Source organism: Somniosus microcephalus, chromosome 8 (assembly GCF_052327205.1).
Source record: "Somniosus microcephalus isolate GS21.2 chromosome 8, FLI_Smic_1.0, whole genome shotgun sequence".
Lineage (NCBI taxonomy): Eukaryota > Metazoa > Chordata > Chondrichthyes > Squaliformes > Somniosidae > Somniosus > Somniosus microcephalus.
The window spans coordinates 51,465,291-51,486,453 of record NC_140994.1 but is presented as its reverse complement, the minus strand read 5'-3'; positions in this window follow the sequence as shown (position 1 = coordinate 51,486,453).

Genomic DNA, 21,163 nt, shown 5'->3' with positions numbered 1-21,163 from the left:
GTAAAAGCTCTGAGTTATGATATCAGATGATATTGAGACAAACAAGACTCCCTTCAAGTTAATTCTTGTTCTGACCTGTTCTGTCAGAGAATATGAAGGTATAGTGTGAGAATTACTTGAGTTATTAAAAAAGTGGATTTTGTCCCTAGCTTTTTGTTTTGCTAATCCTTATTTATTTTATTCATTAGAATTTACATTCCATCATTGTCCTTCTTCATTCTTCCACCTCAGATCACGGGATTGTACATTGTTTTAGTTACACTTGGTTCTCTCTCATTCTGAGAGCACAATCTTCGCCCACGCTCTCTTTAAGCATGGCTCTCTGCTGCTGAATTTCTGCTAATGAGTCATCTTTTTTTAATATAAAAATAAAAACCCATTTAGTTGTCTGACACTGCATTATTCTTCCTTATTTACAAATGCACTTAAGGGGCTTTTGCTGGTAATTTAATTCAGTGACATTTCTAAACTGAGACTATCACCAAAATTAAAGCTCTGACAAATATAATTTGTGTTCAACTTAAACCTCGCCTAAATACATTTCTGAGAACACTATTATACTTCTAACTATACTGCAGAGAAAAATGACTTTAAGATAAATAAGCAACAATATATTTGGAAAAATATTCATTTTTAATTTATGGCTCTAATCAGTAATTTCATTTTTCATAGGACTGTTATTTCATACATAAAATAACATTATCTCATTGTATTCTCAATCAAAACAGCGCTAATTCCGAGTGTGACATGGTTGTCCACACCATCCTCCCCCAACGCCTCTCCGCTGTTGTCCAGCTCACTAGTACATCCCTCATTTGATTCCACTCTTACCTATCCAATAGTAGCCAGAGCATCTCCAGAAATGGTTTCTCTTCATGCATCTGCACCGTTACCTCTGATGCCACCGCTTCCGCATCGCCCTTTGGCGACAGCATCCAAAGACATGGTTAGATTCCACTTGTGTGCTGACAACACCCAGCTCTACTCTCCACTATCTCTCTCAACGCCTTCACTGGCTCTGTACTGTCAGACAACTTTTCCATCCAGTCTTGGATGAGCCGTAATTTCCTCCAGTTAAACAACAGCAACAACAACTTGTATTTATATAGTGCCTTTAACGTAGTAAGACGTCCCAAGGAGCTGCACAAGAGTATTTTAAGACAAAAAAATTGACACCGATCCACATAAGGATAAATTAGGGCAGGTGGCCAAAAGCTTGGTCAAAGAGGTAGGTTTTAAGGAGCGTCTTATAGGAGTAAAGAGAGGTAGCGAGGCGGATAGGTTTAGGCAGGGAATTCCAGAGCTTAGGGCCTAGGCAACAGAAGGCACGGCCACCAAAGGTTGAGCGATTATAATCAGGGATGCTCAAGAGGGCAGCATTAGAGGAGCGCAGATATCTCGGGGTGGGGGGGTGGGGGGGGCGGGGCTGTGGGGCTGAAGGAGATTACAGAGATAGAACATTGGGAAGACAAAACCCATCGTCTTTAAAAGTCTCATCCTCATATTTAAATTCCTCCATGGCCTCTGCTCTCCCTATCTCTGTAACCACCTTCAGTCTTACAACATCTGCAAACTCCCCCTTCCTCTGACTCTGGCCTTTTGTATATCCCTCCCCCGCCGCCTTTCTTTGCCCCATCACTGGCGGCTGCGCCTTCAGCTGCCTAGAAACTGGAATTTGCTGCCTTCACCTCTTCACCTCCCTTTCCTCCTTTAAGACCCTCCTTAAAACCCACCACCCCACCTAATAGCTCCTTCTTTGACTCAACATCCATGTTTGTCTGATTATGCTTCTGAGTGCCTTGGAATGTTTTTCTATGTTAACGGCACTATATAAATGCAAGCTGTTGTTGTAGTATGCCCGTGTGGTTTTATTGTATCTTTTCTCCTGGTAAAATCAATTGTCCTTTCAAATTTAAAGTCTATTTTCAGATACAATTTATGGTTATAATTTACTACTATTAAAATTGGATCAAAAATTGGATTAATGGCAATGATGAATGCATGCATAAACCATGCATTACCTTAGGAACATAGGAACATAGGAACAAGAGTAAGCCATTCAGCCCCTCGAGCCTGTTCCGTCATTCAATGAGATCATGGCTGATCTGTGATTTAACTCCGTATACCTTGTGTCATTCCAATTGCTGGTGTAGTAAAATTCAGATGTAACCACATCTTTTTGTTTATTATTGCTGAATTCATTACTAAATGCAGTATTAGAGTTTATTTAAAACGTTAGTAAAGGATCCAGCAGATGCAGATGCTATTAGACATCATGGCCTGGATTTTACCAGCCCTGAGGAGATGGGTTTGGAGGCATGCGAGTTGTTAAAATCGCCCAAAATGGCAGGCGGGCCCGATCCCGCCTCCCTCCCACCTCCGAGCAATTTTCTCAAATGCGTGTTTTCTGACCCCCTTTCCATCCCGCCTCCAACAACCATAACAACCACTTTATTGCCTCTATAATCCCATTTTGAGAGGCTTTTCCAATTTTTAGACATTCCCCCCCATCCTACATGCCTCCTCTGGAACACGCCAGGTAATGCTGGCGGCCTCAGAAGTGGATTGCTTACTAACAGCTGCAGCTCCACCATTACAAAGGAGTTTTCACCAATGATCATTTGCAGGTGGCAGAAATGTTGTCTCAGGTCTGGGGGAACTTTTAGCAGGCACACTTAGTGTTGTGGAAGTTTGGAGCCTGACACCCATCTCCAGTGTGACCTCCTGGGAAACCCCTCTCCCCACCTTGACTAAGCGCTTCCTCAACTGAGGCATATACCAGAAGCATGGCGACCATTTAATTCCTTTCCTCCTGGACATCAGATTCAGATGAAGACCAGCCGCAGCAGCAGCAGAACCATGAGCAACAGCAGCACCAACAGCAAGAGCATCAACAGGAGCGCCAAGAAGCTAGTCACCCACCTGAAGATGCACAGGCCAGAAGGCGCCAGCGCACGACAACATTGCTGGCCGGGATGCAAGGGACGCACTCATCCTGGCCAGATTTGCTTAGCCTGCACAATCAAACACTTTAGTCTCACTCCTTCTGACCAGAGCATCGACAATGGAAAAGAACCTGCGGAATCCTATCACTCTGACCACCATTCTGACAATCGCAAGGTGCTCTAAGCCCTCAATGTGGAAGTCCCATTTGTGAAATGGCACAGGCCACAACTTCAACAGTTTGCCATCAAAACACTTTATAACACAATCACAATGATGGCTGGTCCAAAAACAAAACTACACAGCGCCCAAGTGACTACCCTTGTGACTACTTGTGCTTTATCTTCCTCTTACGCGTGCTCCTACGTGGTGCTTCCCCTGTGGCTTCAGCAGATGTGTAGGCCCCTTGCTCACTCTTTTGCCGCGCCTGTCTCGACGCCAATGGCGGGCATCCTCTGGGGTGGCGAACCTGTGCGGGCTCAACAACAGGCTGCTGCTCCTGCGGCTGTGCAGGGACTGAGACGCCCATCTCAGTTGGGTGAGGACTCTGGTGGGGTTCTGACCAAGGGCTTTGCTGTGGCATGGTCATGTGTGTTATGTTCATTAATAACTAGACATTCTTATTATGAACACAACTAGCTTCTAGCTAGTCATTTATTCAGTACACGTTCCCTAGGTACAGTATCTGTAGAGATGCAGCATGTGTGCTCCTGTGTGCAGGCTGCCATCTTGACTGTTGCCTTCTGGGTAGCCTAGTGCCTCATGGGTAATGTAGTCTTAATATATATACAGCTGGGTAGTGTAGCCTTAGACATACAGCTATATACAGCTCTACGGCTCCACCTAGTGTCCACTATAGAATGACATGTTATTGATTGTTACATCCCCCTTTCTTTGAGGTTTATCAAAATCAATATCAATCAACTTTCAGAAAACAATAAAGATAATATCAGTAACACTTTTGTTAGTGCTCTATAAACATAAACATTTTCAAAACAGTCAACACATTTTCAAAGCTTTACATTGTACTCAAAGATTAAGTCTATCATGCTCTTTTACTTCACGTGTGGATCTTCTCAACACGGGTAAGTCTGATGTGTCTTCATGAGATTGTTCTGGCGGTGAATGATAAGATGCAGTTGCGGCATTGTCATCAATCTGCTCTTGTATAGATCGAGGTCTCCTTGCGATCTTTGCTTGGAGAGGGTTTCAGTGTTTCCTTCACTCTTCATGCCATAACTCTCAATGTAGTCAATGCACTCTCGAAAAACTGCTGGCAGCTGGATCCCATCATACAGCATAGTCCTCTCAGCAGCCTCAGCTAATGGAACACCAAAGATTGGCTTGAGGGAAGGAGGAGTATCCACCGGAACTGCTTCCTGCTCTGGTGCAGGCTTCTTCTTTTTCTTTTTCTCTTTCCACTGCTTAACAACATCTGCTGCGGTTATATCTTTGGACTTTTTCTCCTTGTGTTTTTCCTCTTTGTGCTTTTCTTTGACCTTAAAGTCTTTTTCTTTCTTCTTGGAGAAACTAGGCTTTTTGAAGACATGGATACCCTTTGGCATTTTCATCCTTGATGGGCTCTCTGCTTCATCACCTGAGTCATCTGGTCTGCTTATGGCACAGTTTATACGGTAGACTCTCTTGACCAGTTCTAAGTCTTCACAAGCTTTGTCACCTAGTATCGAATCAAGTCTTTCAGCCACAACAGAAAACATGAGATGATGCACTTTGTCTTTGACTGTCACTTTGAGTCTGCATACACCTAAGCTATCTATTTTCTGTCCATTGTAGTCCTTCAGTAGTACTGACTTTTTCTGTATTTTGGGCTTTTCTTTCATATTTTTTATGTCACTCATACTGATTAAGTTTGCTTTTGCCCCAGTGTCCAGTTTCAATGTAACTAATGCTCCATTTATCTGCAGTGGGATCATCCATTTGTCCACTTTTACTGCATTGACTTTATGTTCAGCATTGTCCATTTCTGAGGGCTGCACATTTTCTGTATCTTTTTTGATATCGTCACATGACACCATTCCTACAAAAAATGTCTCACTTAAATCAGTGTCCTCAATCACATTAACTTGTTGCCCTTTCGTTGTTTTTACTTTTGAAAAGCATTGTTTGGCAAAGTGATTCTTTCCATTACACTTTGTGCACATTTTTCCAAATGCTGGGCATTGTCTTAACTGGTGTTTGTAACCACAGCGTTTACAATTAAAAATGTCATCCTCCGATTGCTTTTCATTTCTGTTCTGCCCACGTTTCTTCCCCTTGTAGGACACAGCACCGACAGCAGCATTTTCACTCATTACAATCGCATCATTATTGATTTCACTGAAAGTCTTTGCGTGCTTTCGAGCTAGCTCGCTGGCTTGGCATATTTTCACAGCATTTTCCAAATTTAGTTCGGTTTCTCTCAACAGACGTTCCCTGACTTTTTTATCATGAATACCAAACACAATCTGGTCACGAATCATGGATGCTTTGAGCTCAGAGAAATTACTTGTCTGTGCTTTCAGTTTCAGATCAGTTATAAAGCTATCAAAAGTCTCATTTTGTTGCTGTGTCCGAGAACGGAAGATGTATCTTTCATACGTCTCATTCTTTTTGGGAGAGCAATGTGCATCAATTTTTTTAGCACATCTTCTAATTTTCCTCTGTTCTCCGCTGGATTAAATACAAATGTATTAAATACCTCTATCGCCTGTGGGCCTGCAACCGTAAGCAGCAACGCTATCTTCCTTGCGTCTGGCTTCGTAACGAATTCGATGGCTGCAATGTAGAGTTCGAATTGCTGTTTAAAAGTCTGCCAATTGTAGTCGATTTTTTCTGTGAGATTCAAACACTCTGGTGGCTTCAAATTCTCCATGTCGCTTTTCACAATTTTCAGCAGATCTTCACCATCCTGGTACCATGTTATGTTCATTAATAACTAAACATTCTTATTATGAACACAGCTAGCTTCTAGCTAGTCATTTATTCAGTACACGTTCTCTAGGTACAGTATCTGTAGAGATGCAGCATGTGTGCTCCTGTGTGCAGGCTGCCATCTTGACTGTTGCCTTCTGGGTAGCCTAGTGCCTCATGGGTAATGTAGTCTTAATATATATACAGCTGGGTAGTGTAGTCTTATACATACAGCTATATACAGCTCTACGGCTCCACCTAGTGTCCACTATAGAATGACATGTTATTGATCGTTACAATGTGAGCGCTTGGAGAGGAGCCCCCACTTCCTTGTTGTCTGCCACCAACATCCCACTCATGAGTCAGCCTCACTTCAGAGCTAGCAAGTGGCTTGACAGCACCTTGCTGCACTGCAGGGGTGCCATGAGGACCCGTTTCTGCACTGGAAGTCCTACTCCACAGGACTTGCATGAAGGTCTGATTTGTTTGCTCAATAGCTGACCATCGCTCCTCAAGAGATGTCATTCTATTCTGAACAATGACCATGTTTTCAATACCCTGGTGACTAAACTCCTCCATGGACGTAGCCATCCTCTCCTCTACCGTAGCCACCCTCTCCTCTACAGTAGCCAGCCTTACCATGGAGGCAGCTATCCTTTCCATGGAGGTTGCCATCCTTTCCGTGGTGATGTGTTCATGCGCCAATGCCTCCACAAAGGCTCTGCTCATGTTTGTGATGGACCCCTCATTTCGCACCACACTCGCAGAGACCCTGAAGACAAAACCTGCCAAAGACTCCTGCACCTGTTCCTGGAGTTCCAGCACCACTCTCCTTCTGGATGGATCTGGAGGCACAGGGTCGACATGCAGCTGAGCCGAGCTGGGAGAGTCTTGCACCCTCCGACCAGGACTCTCCACTGCTGTCCCTGTCTCCACCATCTGCTGATGCTCACTTGTGAGCTGTGATACACCAAGTGACAACACTACTCTATCTCGCGAAGATCCCACCAGCTGCAGCTACTGACAGGCCGCATTGCAGCGCTGGAGCTGCGAATGGATACATACTGGAGCATTCGCGATGCTGAGGAGATCATGGATAGCACGTTTAGGGAATTGGTCACACCGCAGGTAAAGGCTACACAGGCAGGAAAGGAATGGGTGACCACATGGCAGAGTAGTAGGCGCAGGCAGGTAGTGCAGGAGTCCCTTGCGACCGTCCCCCTCTCAAACAGATATACCACTTTGGATATTGTTGAGGAAGATGGCTTATCCGGGGAAGGCAGCAGCAGCCAACTTCCTGGCACCATGGGTGGTTCTGCTGCACAGGACAGGAGGAAAAAGAGTGGGAGAGCTATAGTGATAGGGGATTCTATTGTAAGGGGAATAGATAGGCGTTTCTGCGGCCGCAAACAAGACTCCAGGATGGTATGTTGCTTCCTTGGTGCAAGGGTCAAGGATGTCTTCGGGCGGCTGCAGGGCATTCTGGAGGGGGAAGCTGAACAGCCAGTTGTCGTGATGCATATAGGTACCAACGATATAGGTAAAAAATGAGATGAGGTACTAAAAGCTGAATATAGGGAGTTAGGAGGTAAATTAAAAAATAGGACCTCAAAGGTAGTAATCTCAGAACTACTACCAGTGCCACATGCTAGTCAGAGTAGAAATAGAAGGATATTTCAGATGAATACGTGGCTAGAGGAATGGTGCAAGGGGGAGGGATTCAAATTCCTGGGACATTGGAACCGGTTCTGGAGGAGGTGGGACCAGTACAAACTGGACGGTTTGCACTGGGTGGGACCGGGACCGATGTCCTAGGGGGAGTGTTTGCTAGTGCTGTTGGGGAGGGTTTAAACTAAAATGGCAGGGGGTTGGGAACCTATGCAAGGAGACAGAGGAAAGGGAAGCAAGGATAGAAACAAAAGACAGGAAGGAGAAAAGCAAAAGTGGAAGGCAGAGAAATCAAGGGTGTAAATCAAAAAGGGCTACAGTAAATAATAATTCTAAAAGGACTAAGAGTGTTAAAAATCAAGCCTGAAGGCTTTGGGGGAGAAATTCAGTTGTTAGCGCCACCCGTTAGCGCCTTAAGAGGGCGATAAGTGGGGCGCGAAGCAGCTAGCGCCCGGGCGCGGCAAGACCTGCGCCTCTCATGAAATTGAGCGGACATTTAGCGGTGGCACAAAACCGCAACGCCTGCTCAGCTGCGCGCACAGATCATGACGTCATTTCATGGTGCAACGCCCTTGGGGCGCCCCAAACCGGAACTTCAGTGGCACCCCCCTCCTTTCCGCCTGGCGCTCCCAGCGACTGGTTGACTGGTACGGTTCCCAGTCGCTGTGGGGCTGCGGGGGGGCGCTATTTAAAGGGGGCTCTTCCTGGCTTCTTTGTGGTAGCCATTTTTGGACCACTCCTTCTGTGAGAGAGAGAGATTTGCAGAGAGACAAAGGGAGAGAGCTTTCTGCATTGAGTCAGCGCTTGCAGAGGTACTTCTGGCTTCGGCCCAGAACTTTGTAGTTGGTTTGATTTTTCACTGGCATAACCTTGAGTGGCCACATACTTTGGGGGCTGCAATGGGTGGAAATGTTGGGTTTCTCCATTGCATTGAGAGGGCTCAGAGACGCCGAGAGAGAGTGCCAACAGGCGTCGACACAGGAGGCCTTACCCTCCCAGGGTATTCCGCCAACAGTTCTCCTACCTCAACATGTCTCAGGAGCAGTGTTTTCGGAGGCTTCGATTCAGCAGGGAGGTGGTCACTGAACTCTGCCACCTGCTTCAGCCAGATCTGCAGTCTGAACTGAGGAGCAGGACGTCTCTGTCGGTAGCAGTGAAGGTGACAGTGGCTCTCAACTTCTATGCCACCGGCTCCTTCCAATCCGCTACTGGGGACATTGCCAATGTCTCCCAGTTCGCGGTGCATTGCTGCATCCGCCAAGTCACGAATGCCCTCTTTAAAAAGAGACGTCTGCACATTTCCTTCCCCATGACCCTGGACAAGCAGCAAGAGCGTGCAATGGGATTTGCAAGAATAGCGGGCTTCCCCATGGTCCAGGGTGCCATTGACTGCATGCATGTGGCTTTGCGCGCGCCGCAAGAGAATACCAAGGATTACCGCAACCGGAAGGGGTTCCATTCGTTGAACGTCCAGTTGGTGTGTGACCACAGACAGCTGATACTAGCTGTCTGATATACCTTAAATAGCTAAAGAGACTGGTAGTTATAACTCAAACAGTTGGCTTTTAATAGCTTAGAACTGGACAGAACAGAACACACATGTTAGCCTTCTGACCAGCTTCTCAGAAGTGAACTAGGAGGCGGAGCCAGGGGCGAAGTAACAGATCAGGACAATCAATGGCACAGCAGAGTGGTATACAGTACATCAGCATTCCTGGCCAACCAAGAAAACAGCAGGGTTACAATAGATTACAATAGGAAACTATACACAGGTAGAATAAGGTATATACTTATAAGACTTATTTCACCACATTCACCCCTCCTATAAGTTAAGTCTGACCGGGGGTTTTACAGTTCGTAGTGAGCGATGTAGCGTCGGCCGAGGAACCTCTTGGGGGACTTGCTCAGGTTCCTCCGCCGTCCCGGCGTCTGCTGGGTGTTCCAAAACAACGTTTTGTACGTCTTGTACCTCCGGGCATCCCACCCCCACAGGCGGCGCATCACGGTGCTCCACACCCGCATCTTCGCTAGCAGCATCGCTCTCTCTCTCTTCTCCTGCCGGAGCCAGGTCCTTTATTGAAACAGTATCCTCACGTCCATCAGGGTATTGAATATATGCGTACTGAGGATTGGCGTGGAGGAGCTGTACTTCCTCCACTAGGGGATCAGTCTTATGACCTCTCACATGTTTTCGTAGCAGTACAGTGCCCGGGGACATCAACCACCCGGGTAGTGAAATACCTGAGGAAGATGTCCTGGGGAAACCGAACATCCTCTCATGAGGAGTAGCATTTGTTGCGGTGCACAGCAGAGACCTTAAGGAATGCAGTACATCGGGAAGAACTTCCTGCCAGCGAGAGGTCGGTAGGCCTTTCGATTTTAAAGACAGAACGACTGCCTTCCACACTGTCGCATTCTCCCTCTCAACCTGCCCATTGCCCCGGGGGTTGTAGCTAGTGGTTCTACTAGTAGCAATCCCTTTTGATAGTAAGAACCGGCATAACTCATCACTCATAAACGACGTCCCTCTGTCGCTATGGATATAGTTGGGCATACCGAACAGACAGAATAAGTTGCAGAGGCTTTTGATTACCATAGCACTGGTCATGTCCGGGCAGGGAATGGCAAAGGGGAAACAAGAGTATTCGTCTATAACGTTGAGGAAATAGACATTACGATCAACCGATGGGAGAGGACCTTTGAAATCAAGGCTTAGGCGCTCGAATGGCCGAGTTGTCTTGATGAGGTGAGCTTGTTCGGGCCTGTAGAAGCGGGGTTTGCATTCCGCACAAACGCGGCAGGCTCTGGTCATCGTTCAGACCTCCTCAATGGAGTAGGGTAAGTTGCGAGACTTGATGAAGTGATTCAATCGGGTGATTCCTGGGTGGCAGAGTGCGTCGTGGAGACTTTGGAGCTTGTCAGTACTAAGGCTGGCACATACCCCTCGAGATAGGGCATCGGGTGGCTCGTTGAATGCTCCTGGCCTGTACATAATATCGTAGTCGTAAGTGGACAGTTCTATCCGCCATCTTAGGATCTTGTCATTTTTTATCTTGCCTCTCTGCTTCGTGTTAAACATGAAGGCCACAGACCGCTGGTCAGTGAGGAGTGTGAAACGTTTGCTGGCGAGATAATGTCTCCAATGTCTGACCGCCTCGATAATTGCTTGTGCTTCCTTCTCAACGGAAGAATGCCTGACTTCAGGACCCTGTAGTGTACGGGAAAAGAAGGCTACCGGTCTCCCGGCCTGGTTGAGGGTTGCAGCCAACGCGAAATCAGAAGCATCGCTCTCTACCTGGAAGGGTATCCTCTCATCTACAGCACATACCACGGCCTTTTCAATGTCCCGTTTGATGTTGGTGAATGCCTCCTGCGCTTCTACTGATAGAGGGAAGGACGTCGACTTGATAAGGGCTCGGGCTTTGTCCGAATAGTTGGCCACCCACTGAGCATAATAAGAGAAGAATCCCAGACACCTTCTTAAGGCCTTAGGGTTATGTGGCAGTGGTAGTTCTTTAAGTGGGCGTAATCGTTCAGGGTCTGGCCCAATTACCCCATTCTCTACCACACAGCCGAGAATACACAGGCGAGTAGTGTTGAAAGTATATTTGTGCTCGTTATAGGTCAGGTTTAGCTTTTGGTCAGTCTCTAGAAATTTAGCGAGATTCCGGTCATGCTCCTGTTGGTCACGTCCACAGATAGTAACATTGTCCAGGTATGGAAATGTTACCTCCAACGCATTCTCATCTACCATACGGTCCATTTCCCGTTGGAAAACGGAAACTCCATTCGTGACCCCGAAGGGTACCCTAAGGAATTGGTACAGGCGCCCATTTGCTTCAAAAGCCGTATAAGGACGGTCGTCTACTTATATGGGGAGCTGGTGATAGGCAGACTTTAAGTCAATAGTGGAAAACACACGATACTGGGCAATCTGGTTCACCATCTCGGAGATGCGAGGCAAGGGATAAGCGTCTAGTTGCGTATATATGTTGATGGTCTGGCTGTAGTCGATCACGAGCCGTTTCTTTTCGTTAGTTTTAACCACCACTACCTGAGCACGCCATGGGCTATTACTATTTTCGATGATACCCTCCCGCTGTAGCCTTCCTACTTCTTCTTTTATAAATTTTGTATCTTCCGAACTGTACCGTCGACTTTTGGTCGCAATAGGTCTACAGTTTGGGGAGAGGTTCGCAAACAGGGATGGCGGGCTTATCTTTAAAGTGGAGAGGCCGCAAACTGTGAGCGGGGGCTGGGATCCGCCATATGCAAGTGTGATGCTCTCGTGGTGGCACTGGAAATCTAGGCCTAGAATTAGTTTCACGCAGAGCTGCGGCAACACAAGGGCCTAGGAATTCAGTTGGCTGCGCCAGCCGTTAGCGCCTTAGGAGGAGTAGATCTCGAGCTCTAGGCGCTTAGCGCCCGGGCGCAGCGCGATCTGCGCCTCGCCCCAACTTCAGTAGACATTTAGCGCCGGCGCAAAGTCATTACGTGCGCTCATCTGCGCGCGCAGATCATGACGTCATTTCGTCGTGCAACGCCCTTTGTGCGCCCGGAACCGGAACTTCACTCGCGCCGCCCCATTGTGCGCCTGGCGGCCCGAACGACTGTGAAGTGGAACGGTACACAGCCGAGGCGGGCCGCGGGGAGCGCAAATTAAAGGGCACTCCTGCAGTAGAAAAGGCAGCCGTTTTGCAACACTCCTTCATTGGGAGGAGGAGGAGGAGGAGGAGGAGGAGGAGGAAGAACAACAAAGTGATGGAGAGAAGCCCTCCCCAGAAACACAAATACACTAGTCTCGGCCTGTCAAAAAACCAAATCCACCCTCCCCCTTTAAGAGCTCACCGGAGCCAGAGTGTCTGCCGGCAATCAGCAGCTCGCCGCACCTGCCCTGCGCCCAACTTCCGGTGTTAGCGCCCCGGGCTGCCGGCTTAGCGCCTAATGATAGTCGTGCATCGCCTGTTTTAACGCAGCAGCAACCTCTTAGGGCGACGCAACTGAATATCGGCGAAGTGGCCTCGACTTTGCGCCGGGCGCAAACTTTAGCGGCCGCCCGACTTTACCGCCCCAAAAGTGGCTATAATGAATTTCTAGGCCAAGGAGTTTAAAATCTTTATACTCTGTGCCCTTAACAGTCAGTGTTACTCTACAGAAACCGATTACCTCCGAAGTGAGGGACTTAGATGCCATCGCGATTTTGCTCCGGGTAGGGTACACCTTTAGAGAGTACGGTTTGATGAGGCTAGGGTGAATAAAACTCTCAGTACTCCCGCAATCGATTAAACACTTCGTCGGGTGTCCGTTTACCTTAACGTCCATCATAGACTTTGATAGTGGATGCGGTCTGGACTGGTCAACCGTGACTGAGGCTATCGTAGATCCGTAGGCGGCCGCTGAGACGGTATCAAATTCTGGGACCACGTGTAGGGCCGCGGAGACTGTATCAGGTACGGGATTCCCCTTACATACCTTGCTGAAATGTCCCCGTTTCTTGCACTTGAAACATGTGGCGTCTCTCGCAGGACATCGGTGTCTGGGGTGCTTGAGCTGGCCGCAGAAGTAGCATCTTGGTCCGCTGGACATCGCTGCAGTGGTGGGGCTGGGTGGAGACTCCCATGGTATAGGGCTGGTCCGAGGCCCAGGCAGAGAGGATGGTGCCTCCTCGCTCGGCGCGCATGAGGCTGAGAGGGCTGCATAGCCTGACGCATAGGTCTCGGAGTTCTTCTGCGCCACATCCAGCGATCGAGCTGTAGCCACGGCCGTCTTTAGATCCAGAGTGTCCCTTTCAAGCAACCTCTGCCTAATGTAACTCGATCGAAGGCCCGATATAAACGAATCGCGAACCGCTTCTTCCTGGTACAAAATGGCCATCACGGCCTTGTAGTTGCAGTCCTTTGCCAGGGCCTTTAGATTCTGTAGAAAATCATCCAGCGATTCCTCCGGTAGTTGCCTGCGGGTAGCCAAGAGATGCCTGGCATACACCTCGTTAACAGGCTTCAGGTATTGGGCCTTGAGAGTCGCGAGTGCATCCTCGTATGTAGAAGCGTCCTCGATTAGCGAGTAAGTCCGATGACTTACCAGGTTAGTCAGTAGGCCCAGTTTGTTGGCCCCATCATCGAGCGATGCAATGAAATGTTCGAAACACCGGAGCCAATGTGCGAATTTCTTCGATGCGTCCGCCGAATGTGGATCACTGTCTAGATGCTCCGGCTTCAGGAGTCTGTCCATCCCTGGAAGTAATAAGCTATTAAAATTGATATACCTTAAATAGCTACAGAGACTGGTAGTTATAACTCAAACAGTTGGCTTTTAATAGCTTAGAACTGGACAGAACAGAACACACATGTTAGCCTTCTGACCAGCTTCTCAGAAGTGAACTAGGAGGTGGAGCCAGGGGCGAAGTAACAGATCAGGACAATCAATGGCACAGCAGAATGGTATACAGTACATCAGCATTCCTGGCCAACCAAGAAAACAGCAGGGTTACAATAGATTACAATAGGAAACTATACACAGGTAGAATAAGGTATATACTTATAAGACTTATTTCACCACACTGTCAATGCACGATTTCCAGGCAGCAGCCACGACGCCTTCATCCTGCGCCAGACTTCTGTGGCAGACCTTTTCGAAGCACCAGCTCACCCAGGAGGCTGGCTTCTCGGGGACAAGGGCTATCCTCTGTGCACCTGGCTGATGACCCCACTCCGTGCGCCCAGCACCCCTGCTGAAGAATGATACAATGAGAGCCATCAGGCGACCAGGAACATCATTGAGCACACAATCAGCGTGCTAAAGCAACGGTTCCGCTGTCTGGACCATTCCGGTGGAGCCCTTCAGTACTCACCTGAGCGAGTCTCCCATTTCGTTGTAGTGTGCTGCATGCTGCATAACCTGGCAATCCTCAGGACTCAGCCACTGCCACCAGACATTGGAGCACCAGCAGAGGAGGAGGAGGAGGAGGAGGAGGAGGAGCACCAGGACGGGAGGGAGGCAGAAAGTGCAAGGGCTGTCTGTCAGCAGCTTATTGCAAGTCGGCTTGTGCCATTGAAAGAACATGAATGGAACCGTTCCGCAACCCCTGAGCCAGTCAAGGCAACAAATAGTTCAAAGAGCAAATATGCACAATCTGAATAAAGACACTTCTTTATTTAACAAACTGTGTGCCCTTCCCGCATGGCAAAGTTAGAGAGAGAAACCCCAAAAAAAGCAGTCAGACACATAACTGGCTCTCACAACCTGGAGACAATGAACAAAAGAGTAAACAAAAAATGACCACGATCCTCGGCCTTCACTAAAAAAATTAACAGCATTTTGCTACACTCCTACTTTTTGCCCTTCGAGGGTGATCTGCATCGCTTGCGAGATTGGCCCCTTCCCACCCTGCAGCTCCTCCGCAATGGGACCCCAGTGGCTGCAGCAAGGCTGGGGGAAGGCTGCTGAGTGTCAGAAACTGAGTCGACAGATGCCCTTGAGGGACGGCCTGGACCAGCTCTGGGCCTGGAGGGCCCAGCTGCTGACTGCTCCAACTCTGCATGGGCGGCAGCAGTCTGTCCTACGGGTGGTGGCAGCTGCAGTGGAGAAGTGACAGTGTTGGCAGCAGGAATGCTGCCATCCTGACAGAGGACAGGCACTCCCTGGTCGGACGACGCACTGGCACTCCCACGGGGCAGTACTGCAGCATGCGGAGCAATCTGCTGAAGCACAGACTGCTGGCCTGCTGCGGCGCGGCGAGGGCCCCGGCGATTCATGCCCGATCCAGCCTCCCATGGTGGAATAGCCCTTACAGTGTGAAGCCCTGATCGTGGCTGCACTGCCTCCCATGGTCAAATAGCTCTTACAGTGTGAAGCCCTGATCTTGGCTGCACTGTCTCCCATGGTCAAATAGCCCTTACATTGGTATAAAGTGCTGAATGTGCATGTGAGTTTCATGAAAGGCCCATAGGTGTTGGATGAGGGCTGGGCATTGGGGCTTTCAGGACCCTTTGGCCATAAAGTGAGGTGCACATGCAGGGATGAAGAGGATACTGAAAAGGGTACTCACCCTGACGACGAACTTCTTCCTGCATTGCACAGGGGTCCTAGGCACCATGCTGCTGGAGGTCACTCTGTGAGGCACCTCCCTCCAAGCTTTGCGATAGTCGGTGGGCAGCGGCCTCCTGCCACTGTCTGGAAACAGGATAGATCGCCTGCGCTCCACCGCGCCAACCAGAACCTGCAGGGTCCCCTCACTGAACCGCTGCGCTCGCTCCCTGGCCCTCTCCATGGTCCTAGGCGTTAGAATGTGGCAGCAGGTCTGTCCAGGCCAAGAATCAGGGCTCCAATGTGCAGGGTGTGGCTGCAATCCAAGATCGACCCTCCCCTTTAAGAGCTGACCAGCGCCAGCGTGTCTGCATGCAATCGCTAACTGGCCGCACCTGCACTGCGTCCGCCCTTGGTGGTAGCGCCTCGCTTCTCTGGCTTAGTGCCTTAGGACAGTCGTGCAGCACCTGTTTTAGCGCTCCAAGCACCTCCTGGGGCGAAGCAGGCCAATTTAGCTGTAGGTGGCGATAATTTGCGCCAGGCGCTAAATTTCGCGCCTGCTCGAGTATAACGCCTCAAACGTGGCGGTACTGAATTTCTCCCCTGTTGTGTCTTAACGCGAGGAGCATTTGTAATAAGGTGGAAGAATTAGCGGCTCAAATAGATGTAAACAGATATGATGTAATTGGAATTACGGAGACATGGCTCCAGGGTGACCAAGGCTAGGAATTCAACACCCAGGGGTATTCAATATTCAGGAATGACAGCCAAAAAGGAAAAGGAGGTGGGGTAGCATTACTGGTTAAAGAGGAGATTAACACAATAGTAAGGAAGGATATTAGCTCTGATGATGTGGAATCTGTATGGGTAGAGCTGAAAAATACCAAGGGGCAGAAAACGTTAGTGGGAGTTGTATACAGACCCCCAAACAGTAATGCTGAGGTTGGGGATGGCATTAAATGGGAAATTAGAGATGCGTGCAATAAGGGCAGAGCAGCTATCATGGGTGACTTTAATCTACATATAGATTGGGCTAACCAAATTAGTAACCATACTGTGGAGGAGGAATTCCTAGAGTGTATACGGGATGGTTTCCTGGACCAATATGTTGAGGAACCAACTAGAGATCAGGCCATCTTAGACTGGGTATTATGTAATGAGAAAGGATTAATTAGCAATGTTGTTGTGCGAGGCCCCTTGGGGAGGAGCAATAACAATATGATGGAATTCTTCATTAAGATGGAAAGTGAAGTAATTGACTCAGAGACTAGGGTCCTGAATTTAAATAAAGAAAACTACGATGGTATGAGGCGCGAGTTGGCTAGAATGGATTGGGGAAGGTTACTTAAAGAGTTGACAGTGGATAGGCAATGGCAAACATTTAAAGATCGCATGGATGAACTACAGAATTTGTTCATCCCTGTTTGGTATAAAAATAAAACAAAAATGGTGACTCAACCGTGGCTAACAAGGGAAATTAGGGATAGCATAAGATCCAAGGAGAGGGCATATGAATTGGCCAGAAATAGCAGCAAACCTGAGGATTGGGAGCAGTTTAGGATTCAGCAAAGGAGGACAAAGGGATTAATTAAGAGGGGGAAAATAGAATATGAGAGTAAGCTTTCAGGGCACATAAAAACTGACTGTAAAAGCTTCTATAGATATGTGAAGAGAAAAAGATTGGTGAAGCCAAGCGTAGGTCTCTTGCAATCAGAATCAGGGGAATTTATAATGGGGAACAAAGAAAATGCAGATCAATTAAATACATACTTTGGTTCTGTCTTATCAAAGGAGGACATAAATAACCTTCCTGGAATGGTAAGAACGGGGAACATAGCGACTAATGAGAGGGAGGAATTGAATGAAATCAGTATTTGTAGGGAAATGGTGTTAGGGAAATTGACAGCATTGAAGGCCGATAAATCCCCAGGGCCTGATAATCTACATCCTAGGGTACTTAAGAAAGTGGCCCTAGAAATACTAGATGCATTGCTGGTCATCTTCCAAAATTCTATAGACTCTGGAATAGTTCCCATGGATTGGAGGGTAGCTAATGTAACCCCACTATTTAAAAAAGGTGGTAGAGTGAAAACGGGGAATTATAAACCGGTAAGCCTGACATCGGTAGTGGGGATAATGCTAGAGACCATTATAAAAGATGTAATAGCAGAGCACTCGGAAAACAGTGACAGGATCGGACAAAGTCAGCATGGATTTACAAAAGGTAAATCATGCCTGACTAATCTACTGGAATTTTTTGAGGATGTAACTGCTAGAATAGATAAGGGAGAACCAGTGGATGTGATGTATTTGGACTTTCGGAAGGCTTTCGATAAGGTCCTGCATAAGAGATAGATGTGCGAAGTTAAAGCACATGGGATTGGGGGTAAGGTACTGACTTGGATAGAGAACTGGTTGGCAGACAGGAAGCAAACAAATCTTTTTCCGAGTGGCAGTCACTGACTAATGGGGTACCACAGGGATCGGTGCTAGGATCCCAGCTATTCACAGTATATATTAATGATCTAGACAAGGGAACTAGATGTAATATCTCCAAGTTTGCAAATGACACAAAGCTGGGTGGGCATGTGTGCTGTGAGGAGGATGCAGAGAAACTCCAGTATGATTTGGACAGGTTGGGTGATTGGGCAGATGCATGGCAGATGCAGTATAATGTGGATAAATGCGAGGTTATCTACTTTGGTGGCAAAAACAGGAAGACAGATTATTATCTGAACGGCAATAGATTGGGAAAAGGGAAACTGCAACAAAACCTGGGTGTCCTTGTGCACCAGTCGCTGAAGGTAACCATGCAGGTGCAGGAGACAGTTAAGAAGGCAAATGGTATGTTGGCCTTCATAGCGAGAGGATTCGAGTACAGGAGCAAGGATGTTTTGCTGCAGTTGTACAGGGCCTTGGTGAGACCACACTTTGAGTATTGTGTACAGTTTTGGTCGCCTTATCTGAGGAAGGATGTTCTTGCCATGGAGGGAGTGCAGCGAAGATTCACCAGACTGATACCTGGGATGGCAGGAATGGCATATGAAGGGAGATTGGGTCGATTAGGCTTATATTCACTAGAGTTTAGAAGAATGAGAGGGGATCTCATTGAAACTTATAAAATTCTAACAGGACTAGACAGACTAGATGCAGGAAGGCTGTTCCCGATGGCGGGGAAGTCCAAACCAGGGGTCACAGTCTAAGGATAAGGGGTAAGCCATTTAGGACTGAGAGGAGGAGGAATTTCTTCACCCAGAGAGTGGTGAACCTGTGGAATTCTCTACCAGAGAAGGCAGTTGTGGTAAACCACTGTTATCGTTCACAACCGTTCACTATTGTTACACTGTTGTTATCACTGTTTACACTGTTGTTATCACTACACAAGGTTACCTCTTGCCACGCACGCTGTTATACCTAGGCATACCTCAGCTGACTCCGCCCATGGCTCCGCCTGCTTGCCCAGGTATAAAGGTGACTGATTGGCTAGTATTCTTCCTTGTTGGAACCGATCACCCACGAGGGTGGGCTCTGTTATTTAGCCAATAAAAACCTATAGTTACTATCTTAACTCGTCGCTTTTCATGGAATGAATTGATAGGTATATCAATTTTATTGGCTAAATTTTGAAATGAATGGACTGGAGCAGCCAAACGACCAGCCAAACGGCCAGCTACAACACCCCCAGCAGCCGACTTGGCTGCGAGCCCTCCGACCGCCGTACCTGGATCTAAATCCACAGGCAGCGAATTCAGCCCTCGACTTCGATCACTGGCTGAGCTGCTTTGAATCCTACCTGGTAGCCTCCGGCGTGCCATCGGAAGCCGACAAACTAAGAGTTCTGACCGCCCAGGTGAGCCCTAAAGTATTTGCACTCATCCGGGACCTTGCTACATACGAGGAGGCCCTCGACCTGCTAAAAGAGCAGTACCGGAGCCCAGTAAATTCAATGTATGCCAGACATCTCCTAAGATCCCGCTCGCAACAGCCAGGAGAGTCTGTAGATGAATTTTTACGGGCGCTACAAACACTCGGCAGGGACTGTGACTTTAAAGCTGTATCGGCTGCACAACATGCTGAAGGAAATATCCGTGATGCCTTCGTGAAAGGCCTTCGGTCCGACTACTCACGGCAAAGACTGCTCGAATCAAAGGACCTCGGCTTGAAAGCAGCTGCAGCCCTCGCTCGCTCCCTGGAAGTGGCCCATCGGGACCTCGAGGCGTACTCCGGGTACAGTGCTGCGCGACCCTGGGACTCGGGCCTGACTTCGGCCGCAATACCCCTCGCACCGCCGCCCCTGGGACCTACTACGGTGTCGGTGTCCCGGAATCGATCGGGACCGCCACCCTCGGGACCTGCTGCGGCAGCGGAGCCCCGCGATCGGGCCACCAGCTGCTATTTCTGTGGCCAGGCGAGACATCAAAGGGCGCGCTGCCCTGCAAGGAACGCGACCTGCTCCGGATGCAAAAAAAAAGGCCACTTCGCAAACGCCTGCAGGGGGAAAGCCACAGACGCCAGCAGTGCCTCATGTGAGTCGTGGGGGCGGCCATCTTTGATCAAGGCCACAGACGCCAGCAGTGCCTCATGTGAGTCGTGGGGCGGCCATCTTTGATCAAGGCCACAGACGCCAGCAGTGCCTCATGTGAGTCGTGGGGGCGGCCATCTTCTCCGCCATTTTGTCCAACTTCGACCTCGTGGGGATCCGCGTCATGGGCGCCGCCATTTTGTTCGCCGCACTCGGCCGCCATTTTGTCTCCAGACCCGACCACCGCCTCACCTGCCGACTACAGCAGCTCACTCAGCCATACACTGGCCTCCGTCACGCTTGACCAAGCTCTCCCGCATCATCTGTCCAGGTCCATGATGGACATCGAAGTAAACGGCCACGCCACGACCTGTCTGTTCGACAGCGGGAGCACGGAGAGTTTTATTCACCCAGACACGGTGCGCTGCTACTCCCTCACTGTCCGGCCAACGCGCCATCGGATCTCGATGGCGTTGAAGTCCCATTCAACAGACGTCAGCGGCTACTGTGTGGTGACCCTGTCGGTTAGGGGCACGGAATATAAAAACTTTAAACTTCTCGTCCTGCCCCAGCTCTGCGCTGCCGTCCTACTAGGGCTGGATTTCCAATGCCACCTTCAAAGTGTCACTTTGGCATACGGTGGATCCCTCCCCCCACTCACAGTCTACAACCAGCAGTTTTTAAACCGCCCGCCGCGTACCACCTGCGGCCTCTCCACTCTCAAAGTCCCGCCCCCCTCCTTGTTCGCTAACCTCACCCGCGACTGTAAACCCGTCGCTACCAAGAGCAGGCGGTACAGCGCCGGGGACAGAGCTTTTATTAGCTCTGAGGTGCAGCGACTCCTGAAGGAGGGCATCATCGAGGGGAGCACCAGCCCCTGGTGTGCCCAGGTCGTAGTCGTTAAGACCGGCAATAAACACCGCCTGGTCATCGACTACAGCCAAACCATAAACCGGTACACCCAGCTGGACGCATACCCCCTTCCCCGCATATCTGATATGGTCAACCAGATTGCACAGTACCGGGTATTCTCCACCATTGACCTTAAGTCGGCCTATCACCAACTCCCTATCCGCCCTGAGGACCGGCAGTATA